General features: G+C 40.0%; 1 protein-coding gene across 1 annotated transcript in view; it reads left to right on the plus strand.

Moving 5' to 3' along the window:
• Positions 1-14225, plus strand: part of HOMER1 (homer scaffold protein 1) — a 111875-nt gene that overhangs the window by 50598 nt on the left and 47052 nt on the right. The window lies entirely within an intron of this gene.

Consider the following 14225-nt stretch of genomic DNA (forward strand, 5'->3'; position numbering starts at 1 on the left):
CATTTTGTGCCCATGTTTGGTCCAGTCACCATAGATATATTCTTCATGTAACACAGAGTACAGGATAATAATGGTTGTAGAGCAAAAATAGTGTGGTACTGTGTTAGCCAGAACAAATTATGATGTTAAATGCTTAAAAAGACAAGCATTAACCAAAAAAATTATATGTGCAATCTTTCAAGGATACTAGGCCTCTTCGTCAGGCTAATGTCTGAACAGCCTGATAAAGAGGCTTAGTTCACTCTGTTTGCACTGCAGTGGCCAAACTTGGTATTGCAGGCAGTGTTACCATTGAAGTGAATAGGAACTTTACTTGTAATATCAAACCTGGCCACTGCACTGGGAACAGAGCTGTCTGCTTCCAGCAGAAATTAGCTCAGTACACCAGCACTTCTGCGTTGTGAACAACTATCAGAGAGTCTCAAAAGGCAGCCCCTAGTGGATCTGCTATTGGTGGTCAAACCTAAGAACAGGCCATCAATAGTTTACAACCCCTTTGAATTATTCACATGCAAAAATGGACACATCTCATGCATTCTAAGATATTCTCACTAGAGATGAGCGAGCATGCTCGCTAAGGGCAATTGCTCGATCGAGCATTGCCCTTAGCGAGTACCTGCCCGCTCGGGAGCAAAGATTCGGCTGCCGGCGGCGGGCGGGGAGCGGCGGGGGAGAGCGGGGAGGAGCAGAGGGGAGATCTCTCTCTCCCTCTCCTCCCCCTCCCCCCTGATGACTGCCACAACTCACCTGTCACCCGCGCCGGCACCCGAACCTTTGCTCCCGAGCGGGGAGATACTCCCTAAGGACAATGCTCGATCGAACAATTGTCCTTAGCGAGTATGCTCACTCATCTCTAATTCTCACTCTTTCAAAAAATATTTATGCATTACTATGCACTGATTTAAATATTTGTATGCATTATATTCCAGCCTTATGTATACCATACCAGTACAGCATATAATGGCAGGTGAGCACTCAGTGTATATTAAAGGGGTTCCAGACTCCATTAAGCTGCACCTATGTAAATAACGGCAGCTCAGCAGACAAAACATGTAGAAATGTTAGTGTGCATATCCCTGTTCTTCAGTATGGTACCTGATGTAAAGTCCAGTGGTCTGTATTAGACAAAGTATCATCACTGGATAGAGTCGATGTCTCTGTGTGCCTTGAATTTTCACTATTTTTCTTGGTATCCTGATAATATATACTTGTTTTCATGTGACTTTCATGTATAGATTTTGTCTCTTCTTTTGGCAATTTTTAAGTATCTTTTTATTCATTTGCATCTCCTTCTTAGTTTCTTTTCTGCATTATTTTTAGTACTAAACCAAATTATAGAAAAACAAGAAATACAAATTTGCGTAGGCCCATGGAACGCTACATTGACTCAAATTTTTACTTATTGGAATGACACCACTTGGCAGGCAACATGGGAAAACTGCGGTGACAGTAGTATGTTCTCTGAAGTGTATCAGGTGGCTTGTGTCTACGGCTTAGTAGTCAGGTTGTCATGGACTGCACAGGCTTCAGCTGCAGACTAGAAGAGGATAGTATGGAATCCCTGAAATTGCATCATTCTGATAAATAAAGCTGTGGGGAGATGTAGGGCTCCATCAGCTGAATTTTTAGTTTCTGCCAGAGCTGAATTTATTATTTTCATTGGCCACTCAACTTCCTTTCAAAAATGGTATCTATGCTATCAGAATGGGGGGGGGGGGGGGGGGGGTTAAGAAGTAACTAATCAGTTTAGACTTTGCTGTTGTGGGTTTAGTTAAATGCGTGGAGGTCTGGCATATTAGGTAAGCATGGTAAGGAATGGTCTAACACATTTGGAAAGCATGGAAAAAAGACAAGGAGATACATTATTTTCCCATAGACTCACACTGATGGCTTCAGGTGAGCATGGTAAGAAGTTGTCTTGTATATTAGGAAAGTATGGGAATGAGTTGTCCGGTGCATTAGGATAGCATGGTAAGGAATGGTCTAGTGCCTTTGGAGAGCATGGAAAGCAGTGGTCTGGCATATTAGGAGAGCATTGGAAGAAGTTGTCTTGTATATTAGGAACACATAGGAATGAGTTGTCTGGCATATTAGAAAAGTATTGGAATAAGTGGTCTGTTACATTAGGAAATCATGGGAGTAAGTGGTCTGGTATATTGGGAAAGCATGGGAATGGTCTGTTATATAAAAATGTATTGGAATGAGTGGCCTGGTACATTAGAAACACATAGGAGTGAGTCGTCTGGCATATTAGCATAGCATGGCAAGGAATGGTCTAGCACATTTGGAGAGCATAGAAAGGAGTGGTCTGGCATAGTAGGAGAGTATGGGAAGAAGTTGTCTTGTATATTAGGAAAGCATGGGAATAAGTGGTCTGGTACATAAGGAGGGCAAGGGAATGAGTGGTCTCCCTCATTAGAAACACATAGGAATGAGTTGTTTGGCATATTAGGAAAGCATGGGAATGGGTGGTCTGGTACATTAAGAGGGCATGGGAATGGGTGGTCTCCCACATTAGGAGAGCATGGGAATGAGTTGTCTTGCATATTAGGAGAACATAGTAATGAATGGGCTGGTACATTAGGAAAGCATGGGAATGAGTTGCCTAGCATACTAAGAGAGGATGGAAAAAAGTTTTTCTTTCATATTAGCAGAGCATGGGAATGAGTGATTTGGTACATTAGGAGGGCATTGCAATGAGTTGTCTGGTATATTAGAAAAGCATGGGAAGGAATGGTCTGGAACAGAGTGATGCGAATGAAGTGTACTTGTACATAGCAAAACTGGTGAAGGACTGGTCTGGAGTGATATCCTACAGATGACATAGAGAAATGAAGAAACAGTGGTCTATCACCAGAAGATCGGGCACAATGGAGAGGTGGGGGAGGATTTGTCTGTTACTCACTTATCAGTTACTGGGATGTGAGAATGAGGGTGCCAAAGTGCTAGAGGAAGTGTTACCAACAGATTGTGATAAAATACCAGACGTGAAAAGCAAAATACAAAATAAAAATGACTGGAAGGTGAATACAAAACAATACACGAAAGTCAAGGTGAAAAAACATAAATGTTTTGTAATACTTTGTATTAATTCCAATGCCCTGTACTTAAGCTGCTAACTATGGAGCAATCTCTTCATGTAGAGTGGACACAAATTAATAGAATTTTGTATTCTAGCATTATCTGTAAATGTATTGAAAGTTGTTGTTGTAACTAGTCGTACATCCTGTACTTTTTGCAAAGTTTTTGGCTACCAGGTTGTTCTCCAGTGTCTACTATGCGCACGCAGTGTAGCTGTTATTTGACATTGAGCGTCCTGTTTAATTATTATTGATCACAATTGCTATTTTTGTGTCCATTCTCTTTTGCACTTTTCAATCTGGATGCCTGACTTTAAGCAAATATATTTATTCTATTTATAAAATTATAATCACTTTGATGGTTGAGAAATTAGATATTACAAGGTTTTTATTGGTTTGAAATGTGGTCATTTTTTCAAATTTTTCAACTTCGTATCTTTTTTTCTTAACACATTTTATATAATCTTGGTAGCATGGTGATGCGGGAAATGATTTTAATATGTTGGTATAAATATGTTTTTGGTGTTATGTATATATTTATGAAAAAATGTTGAAATTTGTGTTGTTTGTACTTTAAAAAAGTCTATTTTTCTTGTAATTAACATGGTAGTTGGACCAGTGAACTTTTGTAACTTATAATATTGCAACATTTCCTATTCAAATATGCATATTGCTGAAGTTTTCCCTGAAGACAACCATCTAGTTAGGAGCTCAAACTTAAGCTGGTTGCTCACGACCAGGACGGATTCCGCATGCAGGAGCCCGCAGCAGAATCCGACCCTGTGCCCAGCCGGCATCGGCACGTACCTGCCTTTTCTGTATCTTCTCTGTACTGCGGATGGTCCGCACAGTGAGCCATCGGACATGCAGTGTACAGATTCTTTTTTTAAACCCCTGCTTTTCCCACGTCATCGCCTAGCAATGACGCGGAATCCGTGACCTTTCTGCAATGTCATTGCAGAAGGGCCGCAGATTGAATAGTTTCCATTCAGTTCAATGGGAGCCATCCACACGGAATCAGCACAAAAATAGAACATACTATGATTTTCCTTTGCAAGGTGAAATCGCATTTGATTTCTGCTCGTGTACAGGAAAAAAACACTTTTCCATAGCATGCTATGGACGGTATTTGCTGCGGAATCCAGAGGCGCACACTCGCTCCGGAATCCGCAATGCAAATCGGTCCGTGTGCAGCCGGCCTAAGGGTACATGAAATAGAATCCTTTCATTTGAATGGCTGTATGCACACAGGATTTTTTTTTACTCGGACTGGTAGTCCTTAATCTGAAGTAGTCTGGGACACACCCCTGTCTTGTCATTGGTTTAAGCTACCTCTTCTACAGCCATGCGCTCTGTACACTAAAAGGCCACTCCGGTGATTTTTTAAATTAATTCATTATGCAGCTATCCCCCCGGTATATATAAGTGGGCTGTATAGCTGTGCTGATGCGTCATGGGAAGGTAAAACCCAAATCCTTCAGCATCAAGATGGTAGCTGAAAAGGGGGTAACACTGCAGGGAAGTGGCTGCAATACACAGAGGAGACCTCCAGAGGGTGACATGCAATCAGGTGACGGGGGCAGAGATGGAAAAATGTGTTTTGCTGGAGTGGCCCTTTAATGTATAGCACTCATTTATGTTTCTGTAACTAGGGATGTACATGATAATAGAGGTGTGGGGGAAGAAGTGAAACTGTTTGCAGTTTTTATGTAAAGCTTTACCATTTTTATTTAATTTAGTGTATCTAGAAGTTTTCTCCAGTGCTTTAATCTAAGTAGCATTGTTCTAGTGATGAACCAAAAAGACTACCTCTTATGGACTCTAGCGAAGGTTTCTAATTAGTGTATTAACAATTTTTTTCATATATGTTGATAAGATCCATTTAAAGCATGATTACTTTTAAAAGAACTACAAGTTATCCCCTATCCTGGGAATAAATGAATGACTGATCTGATTGGTGGGGATCTCACCATTAAGACCCCCGCCAATCTCGGGAACAAGGGTCCCATGTTCCTAGTTCTCCTCACTGCAAGGTTACAGCACCCTCTCCAGCATTGAGGAAGAGATTCAATGGAGCGCTGGTCGCGCAAAAGTGCTGACTCTCCATTCATTTTCAATAGGACTGCGGAGATATCAGAGTGTAAAGCACTTGGGTATTTCCGGCAGCCCCATTGAGAGGCAAAGTGGTATACAGGACCCCTATTCTTGAAATTTGCGGTGTGACTTTCACCAAACAGTCAGTTAGCCCCCCCTATTCTGTGGGATAACTTATGTAACCCATTTAAGTCTTCTGCGTATAAAGAAGTCTATAGTTTCTCCTTATTACACTCCACACCTTACAAACATACCTCGATGGCGTCACTGTTTTGCGGCATCATTTTTTTCTATGCTTATGCACATACAATAGCTGCCATCTGACAATAAGCTGAACACTATCTCTGAGCTTATGTTTCAGTATGTTGTATGTTGTCCTGGTGGGAGTGGGACATTTTTTTAGTTATAGGTGCAGAGAGTACTTCCTCCCTAAAGTATGTCATATTCTGTGGCTTCATTTCATGGAACAACCCCTTTAAGGGTGTATTTACACAGGTGAGTTTTGTGCGTTGTGAGATACAAAACTCAAAATGAAATTGGTTCCATTTTTTTAATGGGTCTAATTACATGTGCAATACGATTAAAAAAAACGCAGCCTGTTCTATTTTTCTGCGAGTCTGCCGAAATCTTGCACATTTCCAATGGGTGAGAAAAAAAATCACATTGTACTCACATCTACATGCAAGTTTTTCCCATTGAAAATGCATGTTAACTTTCCTTGTGTGAAAAATGTGCGTGAAAGTCACATATTCTGCGATGCGATTTTACAAACACGATATTGGGGCACGTTTCTCAGGTTGATGTTACGCTTTCCCGTGTGAATGCACCCTAACTGTGGACTGACAAGGTCTTTGCCTGACCTATGAGCCACCAGTTGCTGAGTCTTTAGATCTGGGCTACATTTATATTCGTAATTTATATTATTTTATTCATATCCTGTAAGTAGTTTTATGATGTGACATCATACGGTAAGTTGGGGAATTCTACATCACTTATCATTGTACTATATGTGTACTTTTCATATGTAATTCATGAATTATTCAATGTAATCAATGCATACAATCTGGTAGATAGATAGATAGATAGATAGATAGATAGATAGATAGATAGATAGATAGACAGATAGATATGAGATAGATAGATAGATAGATAGATAGATAGATAATGTAAACACTTCTAAAGTAAGCAACATTTATTTATGTCTAAGCAGCAAGAAGCTATTAATGAATATGAGTGGTTGCAAAAACCTTACATATGTTTAAATCATCTTATGGGTAAACTCAAATTGCCGTTTGTATTAATTTATGGTATACTATTATAGAGCTGCAATCAAAATTATTCAACCCCCCATTACAAATTAGGTTTATTTGCCAAATTTAGCCCAGTGAGGGCTATGAAAACTGTAGATAAAAGTTACAAAACTTCTGAATATGTGTTTCATGTCAGTAATAGTATTATGTAGATTTTATGTTTATTATTTGTCATCTTTTAGTCATCTTGTATATTCTGAAGGTTGTGTTAGTTTGGATGGCTTGCATCCAGTTGTCTTCCTATCCGGATGCCCACCATTTGAGTAAGTGTATCTACCTGTACAGAAGTACTATCTCCTATACAATACACTTGTCTCTCCATGCTACAAATGCTTGATTTAAGTCCTTCCCACTCAGACCAAAAGGTGCACAAGAAGACTGTATAAGAAGCCATGCAACTTCAAGGGATTAATTGTCAAGACAAAAGACAAAATCTGTTTAAGATGTTATATATGTACCAAGAAATAGTCTTAGGGAAGACATAATGTAGCATTATAGAATATAGGCTTTACCAAACACTTGCATGCTCTGAAATGTCAACTATCACATTTGTGTTTTCCTTTACTATCACTGTTGTCTAGTGTATTACTAATTGTAGCAGCATAAGCTTTAAAAAATGTATATTTATAGAGGTTGACATGACGTTGTTTATTGTGCAGTATCTGCATTTTGGCTTTACGTCTAATTTCTTATATCAGCATATAGTGTGTGTGCAAATCCAGTTTCTGCAAAAATGCATTGCATTCTGTTTTCTTCACCATCCTCCAACTGATTACATGTTCTGGTGCTGCCATTAACGAGTATTTTATAAGTGATGTGCCATGTAGACTATTAAAGTTGCTCATTATGCACAATATATTCAGTGTTTTCTTTTTCGGAGAGAAAAAATGTGCTTACGTAACATTGGCTTGAAGTTATAGGCAAAAAGTTGAATTCCGTGAGATTTGTGCGGCAGAACAGCAGCTTCGAAACCTGCGCCGTCTGGTTCGGGTTTTGAAGCGGCTTTGTCGCCTGTATTCCGCTGCAGTCATCTCTCCCCATAGAAAGGAGAGAGTCCATAGTAGAAACGGCGATAAAATTGACATTCCGCAGCTTTGAATTCTGCGCAACATGTCAGTTTCAGCGCAGCTTGGCCGCAACGGCTTGTCCACAGCATGTGGATGAGATTTTTGTAAATATTGTCCACTTTGCTACTACGCTCAGGTTTAAGATTGCCGGTGAATAGTCCGCACGGAAATACTGTCCCATGTGAACCCAGCCTAAACGTAAACTATCAATAGTTTACGACTGGACAACCTCTTTAAATCTGTTTTCTGGTGTCCAATTATGTTATTTGAGGGACAGACGTCTGCGAGTTGTGCCCGAAAAACATCTTGCACTAGACAGAACACAAACACTATTCAAGGGCCCCACACATTGCATGCACTAGTCTCGTCCGTAAAAACCACTGGTCCAATTGAATAGCATCATAAGCAATTATACACAGTTAGCACATAGTCCAAATATATATTGCCCCGTGAATAGGCCCTAACAATAAAGAACTATATGATAAATGACCTGGTATGAATCTATCCCCTTGTACATAGTTTCTATGGATATACTGCCGAACAACTACAGCCTTTTAAATGTGGTTATCAGATGTGTCCCTAGCAACCAGTCTATCTCATATAATCTACTCTAATGCTGGACTTCCAGAGATAGCTGAGCAGCAAGCGCTGGGGTATTTCTGTCAGCCCCACTGAAATGAATGGAGCTGCAATCGTGCATATTCTGCAAATGCTTAATTCATCCTGAAGTCACTGCAGGGGCTGAAGTAATGCTGCAGTGACAAACAGAGGGGGACACGGATCCCCATTCTCAGAATCGGTGGGTGTCTTCAATCAGCAAGTTATCCCCTATCCTGTAGATGGGGAATAACTTGTGATCCTGGTACAACCCCTGTACTATGTTTATGGATTACGCAATATCACAGCATCTTCAGGGGTTCTCTAGGTTAAAGAAGTATTTCATTAAATAACATTGATCCCCGTACAGATGTGTCCAACCTTTTTTTTTTTTTTTTACTGTTTCGAGGAAGATATCCCGATAAATGAGATGACCAGCTTTGAAATAAAAAATTCTGTGTTATTCTGTCGGGAGTCCTGAGTAACACATGGTTTTATTTTCAAATTTGGTCATCTCACGTCGGGATATCTCAAAACATTCATCCGTTGCACAAACGTAGCGGAAATGTTTACTATCAAATTGAATGGAATGAAAGCAAATCCCGTTGACATGTAGAGGGAAGAAAACACTGCATATTTGTTACTGTAACCTGCAGATATTTTGGGGGGATGATTAGAGATGAGCGAGCGTACTCGCTAAGGCACATTACTCGAGCAAGTAGTGCCTTAGCTGAGTATCTCCCCGCTCGTCTCTAAAGATTCAGGGGCTGGCGGGGACGGGGAGTGGCAGGGGAGAGTGGGGAGGAACGGAGGGGAGATCTCTCTCTCCCCTGCTCCCCGCCGCAACTCACCTGTCACCGGCGCCGGCCCCCGAATCTTTAGAGGCGAGCGGGGAGATACTCGGCTAAGGCACTACTTGCTCGAGTAATGTGCCTTAGCGAGTACGCTTGCTCATCTCTAATAGACACGTGCCTGCTTGAGAGCGCTCATCTGTTCCCATTACCCATTGAGTATTATGGAGCAGCAGTGCGCATGCTACTTGACCTCACCAAACTCATGGTGATGGTCATGAGGGGAGGAGAAAAAGAGACTGGGTCCTCAATTCAAATAATTGGTGGAAACCCAGAGCTCAGACATTTTTCGCCTATCTGGTAGATAGGTGGGAAATATGATTGGTTATAAAATCTAAATTTATATAGGTGTTTGCAAATGCCGTTAGTCGTGAGCTTGTTTTAGATTATCCTATTCTTTTAGATCTTTGATTAGGTATAGATCCTCAACAAGGTATCCTGAACATGTTCTAGACTGGTAATACAAAATCTTAGGTTTCCTTAACCTCATTGTTGGGGCAATGGCAGAGACCACAGAATTGTACTGAAAATGGTTGCTACTTTTTTTTGCAGTCCCATCTTATTAGTTATATCGTTCTACAGAACTGTACACAGAATATATTAATGTATGCTGGTCCCTGTTCCAGTGGATCTGACAATCTATGGTAATTTTCTGGTTAAGGGCCTTTTTACATGGCTTGGTGTGAGCTGGATAAGGAGCATTGATCAATTAGATTGGTGCTTGCTTTCCTGGCCTTCACATAGGCCAATTCTGAATGTATAGCGGACAAAGAGTCATACATGCAATCGTTCATTGCCCATACAGTTTTGTCATTGGCAGTAGCATATACCCCGCTCACACAGAAAGGTCTGCTGCTGATTATTCACCGTGGAAAAAAAGACAGCTAAGGGGCAATCAAATAACTGTGTATAAATACATTAGGGGACAATACAAGGATCTCTCCCATGATCTGTTTATACCCAGGACTGCAACGGTAACAAGAGGGCATCCTCTACGTCTAGAGGAAAGATGGTTTCATCACCAACACAGAAAGGGGTTCTTTACTGTAAGAGCAGTAAGGCTGTGAAACTCTCTGCCTGAGGACTTGGTGATGGCAAAATCCATAGAGGAGTTTAAGAGGGGACTAGAAGTCTTTCTAGAGCACTATGATATTACAGGATATAGATATTAGGTGATCAGTGAGGTTGTTGATCTCAAATGTTGATCCAGGGATTACGCTGGCTGCCATTATGGAGTCAGGAAGGAATTTGTTTCCTGCAAATGAGCTAAATTGGCTCATTGGGTCTTTTTTGATTCCTTTGGACCAACAAGGATGGGGGAGGGGGGTTGAAACAGGCTGAACAAGATGGGCATTGTCTTCATTTAGACTAACATACTATGTTACTATGACAACAATGACTTTTCAGCTACGCTAAACATATGCAATCAGCCAATTAATAAGCTTTTACTTCTTTGTTGGTTTATCAGGTGCAGTTTCACACGGCCCGATGATCAGGCAAACAAATGTTACTATGAACGTTCTTGCCCAATCATTGAACCATGTAAAAGGTCCTTAATATCCACACATGCTAGGAACCTAGTTAACCTGCAACTAGTATATACGTGGAGTTCAGTATATCTCTGTAGGAAAACCTGCCTGCATAAGCTTTTATACATGAAGCCTATAGACTGCCTTGTCAGGTTTATACTCAGGACCTGAGTACTACAAGATAGGCTGCAATGCTTGCTATTGTGCATTTGCTCTGGCCATCATCCATTGACTATGCATTCATTATTCATAATATATAAGATTCATAATCACAAGCTAAACCAATGTCTGGGCAAATCATACTATGAAAATGAAAAAAATAATAATAGAATTCTATCAACACACTCCATCTTGGAACCAACCATTTAATGTCTTGGAGGATTGTGCAGAATCCTTGAGCATTACTGCAATTGTTGGCTTTTACTAAGGGGATGGAACAGATGGCATGGTAGAAAAATTGCTGATTTCAGACACTTAAGCCATTACTGGCACACGGTATAAGGCTTACTTAATAAGTAAGCAAAAATTTAATCTCAACAGTGATTGGAGTTCAAACACTCTCATCTAGCGTGGGGCACCTTACCATGATCACAAAGAAAATGTTTGAGGCATTTCTTCCAAGTTAAAATTTACTAACCTGATAAGCAGACGCCATAAATATGGATTACATTGACAAATCCTTATTATGTCATGTACGTTGCTTTGGAAAGATTTCTTCAGACTTTAGTTAATGGAGTTCATTTGGGTCACTGGGGGCTTTCTGATATTCTTGAAAGCAAGAGTATCGCAGGGATCTGTTTAAAAACTGATGCAACTTAGCTGACATGGCCTCCTTATAAACAGAAGCTACAATGCTCGTGTGAGCAGAGCATAAAGGAGTTGTCCAGGACTTTTTCTATTGATGACCTCAGGATAGGTCATCAATAGTTGATCAGTAGGGGTTCACCACTCAGGATCCCCACCGATCAGCTGATCATCAAACCTACTGTCAGTGTTAGCAGCACTGAAAGCAGATAGTGCTATCCATATTGCAGCAGCCTGGTTTGGTACTGCAAGCACAGCTCCCATAGAATTCAATGGGAGAAAATTCAACGGGCGCTCTACCTGCAGCGCCAAAACCAGGCCATTGCAATGTTGACAGCACTATCTGCTTCCAGCTCTGTCCACACTGAGAGTGGGCCCGGGGATCAACTGATCAGCAATGATCCCAAGTGGTCATCAATAGTGAAAGTCAGTAAAATCCCCAGACAACCCCTTTACCATGTTGACGCATTAAAGCAACCCTCCCAGTCTAGATAAGCAAAGATGGCTGAACCACTTCTTTGACTACTTGATGCACATTGTGCATTAGTATACATCATTAGTCTAAGACTACATGCTGCTCTGACTCTCCAACACTGGTCAATCAAAGTAGTTGTAGGGTCTTAGACTAATAATGTATACTAATGCATCGTGTGCATCAGGTAGTCAAAGGAGCTAATGCGATCCTCTTTGTTTGCCCATGTCCAGAAGGTCACTTTAAATAAGGACACCAAAAATATGTAATTTTGCCATTCAGGGATCCAGAAACTCAAAACTCAGATCCCTCAAAATGGATACAATACCAGAGTTTTAGTTAGGGTTTCCTTCAACACGGGCGAAGATTCAGTTTCCTTAACTAGTCCTGTATCTAAAGCCAAGAAAGAGTGGCTTGATGGTGTTAGTTGAAACAAAACTATTTGCTATATGATATGGTTCTGGAGTCCAAATTCTTAGTTAGAGGATAAGCCGAGCTTGGGAGAATAACTTTCACCACAACAACACTTAGCATGATCAAAGTTATCTGTTTATTGATTGACATGCAGCAGTTTTTATAGAGGCACATGCTTCGATTACAATAATTCAAATCTATTAAAATTAATTTATTACCATTGGTCGATGAAAGAGAAACACAATATGAATATGCAAGATAAGGAATTTAATTTCTCAGATGCCAGGGAATTGCAACGCAAGCACAGAAGAATCATACGTGATTAACTTCTCGGAACATAAAAGTACAGTAATTATAAACAATAAGTTGTTTAGCGAGAAATAGGAGAAGAGAGTGCAATTACCGGAGACATTCAATCAAGGATCTTGCAATGTTTTAATCATCAAGGTCTCTTTTTATTCTTCAATACATTTGAGCAAATCTTGTTAAAGGAAAAGTACTAAACATTAACATAGACTATATCATAAAAAATGGAAGGAGCATAGTATAGCCCCTTAGTGACCAAGCCTGTTTGCGTCTTAATGACCAGGCCAAATTTTGGAAATCTGAAAGGTGTCACTTTAACATGGAATAACACCATAAAGGTTTTGCATATCCAAGTGATTCTGACATTGTTTTTTCACCACATGTTGTACTTTATTTAGGCGGTAAAAATAGACGGATAGAATTTGTGTATATTTATTAAAAGCGTCAAAATTGGGAACATTTTTAAAAAATCTTAATTTTTTCCCATTTTCAAATGCAATCTCTCAAATATGTGCAAACATGATATAGAAATTTTTGATAAGATATATATTTCTATCTGTTTACTTTATTCTGTATGGTCATTGGAAAACCTTTTTTTTTTTTAATCATTTAGGAGACGTACAAATTTAACATTAATTATTAACATTTTTAGGAACTTTGTTTTCCTGCACCGAACCAAGATTGCAAAGATTGCAAAGTAAAATTTCATATTCTTGCAACTATGTAATTTTAAATACAGGATTTTTTTTCTATAGTGCACATGAAAATGAGGATTTGCACCTCAAAATGGATACCCCCATTTGTTCTGTGTTCAGAAACATACCTGTTGTGGCCCTAATCTTCTGTCCGTATGCACAGTGGGGCCCAAACCAAAAGGAGCAGCCGGTGGCTTTCAGAACAGAAATTTTGCTTGAAGGCGTTTTAGGCCCCATTGCCCACTTGTAAAGCCCTTGAGCGGCCAAAATGACAGAGAACCCCCACAAATGACCCCATTTTGGAAACTAGACCCCTTAACAAATTCATCTAGGGATATACTGTGTATTCTAACCTCATGGTTTTTGAATAAATCTAAGCAAAGCAGAAGGAAAAAATTATGATTTTAATTTTTTTAGCAATTATGTCATTTTAAAAACTATTTCTTTGTACAGCACACACATAAATGAAGGCTTTCACCCCAAAATGGATACCGTTGTTTGTCCTGTGTTCAGAAACATACCCATTGTAACCCTAATGTTATGTCCATATGCACAACAGGGCCCTAATTAAAAGGAGCAGCGGGTGGTTTTCAGAACAAAACATTTTGCTGGAAGGCATTTTAGGCCCCATTGCACACTTGTAAAGCCCTTGTGCAGCCAAAGCGATGGAGAATCCCCACAAACGACCCTTTTTAAAAACTAGACCCCCTATCAAATTGATTTAGGGGTGTACTGCGCATTTTGACCCCACCGTTTTTGAATGAATCTAAGCAAAGCAGAAGGAAAAATTCTTTTCGCTTTTTTGGCAATTGTGTCATTTTAAAAATAGTTTTTTTTGTATAGCACAAGTATAAATGAAGAATTTCACCCCCAAAATGGATCCCCACGTTTGTCCTGTGTTCAGAGACATACCCATTGTGGCCCTAATCTTCTGTCTGGATGCACAACGGGACCCAAACCGAACACAGCATCAAACCTTAAATGTCTTTTAACCTTTATGTGATTG

Source organism: Eleutherodactylus coqui, chromosome 5, assembly GCF_035609145.1.
Source record: "Eleutherodactylus coqui strain aEleCoq1 chromosome 5, aEleCoq1.hap1, whole genome shotgun sequence".
NCBI lineage: Eukaryota > Metazoa > Chordata > Amphibia > Anura > Eleutherodactylidae > Eleutherodactylus > Eleutherodactylus coqui.